At 36.4% G+C, this 1,138-nt stretch overlaps 1 pseudogene; it reads left to right on the forward strand.

Moving 5' to 3' along the window:
• The first annotated feature begins 337 nt into the window (after window positions 1-337).
• LOC122897173 lies at window positions 338-793 on the forward strand (annotated as a pseudogene).
• The last annotated feature ends 345 nt before the right edge of the window (window positions 794-1,138 follow it).

Consider the following 1,138-nt stretch of genomic DNA (forward strand, 5'->3'; position numbering starts at 1 on the left):
AATGTACTAGTATAATCTGAAACACCATCTCTCCCAGATAACTACAAAGTCCTAAGGTACATCCCCATCATTCACTTCAAGCTTCTGTCACAAAGATCCTGTCCCTTCTCATCCTCATCAAGAAGCAGTTTTGCTTGTTTCTGTCCTAGATATTTGTATTCTGTTAGAGTCTTCAGGTCTCAGTCATCCATATCTGTGACTTTGATGCTGCTTGCCACAATGACAGAATGTCCACATCCAATTGCTTCTCATCCAGATTTGATATGATGTATTTTTGTTTGCTTACTTTTAAAAATATTCTTTAGAGCTCTTTACTCAGGCCTTTGGTGCTGGCAGGATGGGCAAGAGTCCTGGTCTTAGTACTTCCAGAAAGCTCCGTAGCTGCTGACGAGATCAAAAATGGCATCATAAACAATACAAGAAAGCCCTTTTGAGCACAGTTCTGAAGATCAACACTTTTTGGAGGCGCTGCCTATGCAAAGGAAATTGTGCTGGAAAAAATAGGGGTTGAAGCCAAAAAGTCAAATTCTGCCATCAAGAAGTGTGTCAGGGTCTACATGATCAAGAATGGCAAAAAAAAAAAAAAAAAAAAAAAAAAAAAAATCACAGCCTTTGTACCCAATGATGGTTGTTTGAATATTATTGAGGAAAAGGATGAGGTTCTGGTTGCTGGATTTGGTCACAAAGATCATACTGTTGGTGACATTCCTGGAGTTCATTTAGGGTAATTAAAGTAGCTAATGTCTCTCTTCTGCCCTTATGCAAAGGCCAAAAGGAAAGACCAAGATCGTAAATTTTGCTGATGAAAACATGATAATAATAAAATTTCACATGCCAAAAAAACAATCAATCAATGAATAAATAAACAAATAAATAAAATATTCTTCAGAAAGAAATAAGGGTTATATTAATCTCTTAAACCTATTATCCCTAAGATGACTAATTCATTGAGAATGAAGATACTAGTCCCTAGGCTTGTATAAACAATTCCAGAAAAATAGAGGATAGGCAAAAAGAACAGAAGACCTAATACAGAATTTCAGCAGGAGTGGACCTGCTGAAAGAATTATATTGGTTGGTTTCTATCTACTTTGACCATCTAGCCTGAGGAATGGCAAACTTCTTTTTAAGTAAAAGG

This window comes from Neovison vison, chromosome X, assembly GCF_020171115.1.
Source record: "Neovison vison isolate M4711 chromosome X, ASM_NN_V1, whole genome shotgun sequence".
Classification (NCBI taxonomy): domain Eukaryota; kingdom Metazoa; phylum Chordata; class Mammalia; order Carnivora; family Mustelidae; genus Neogale; species Neogale vison.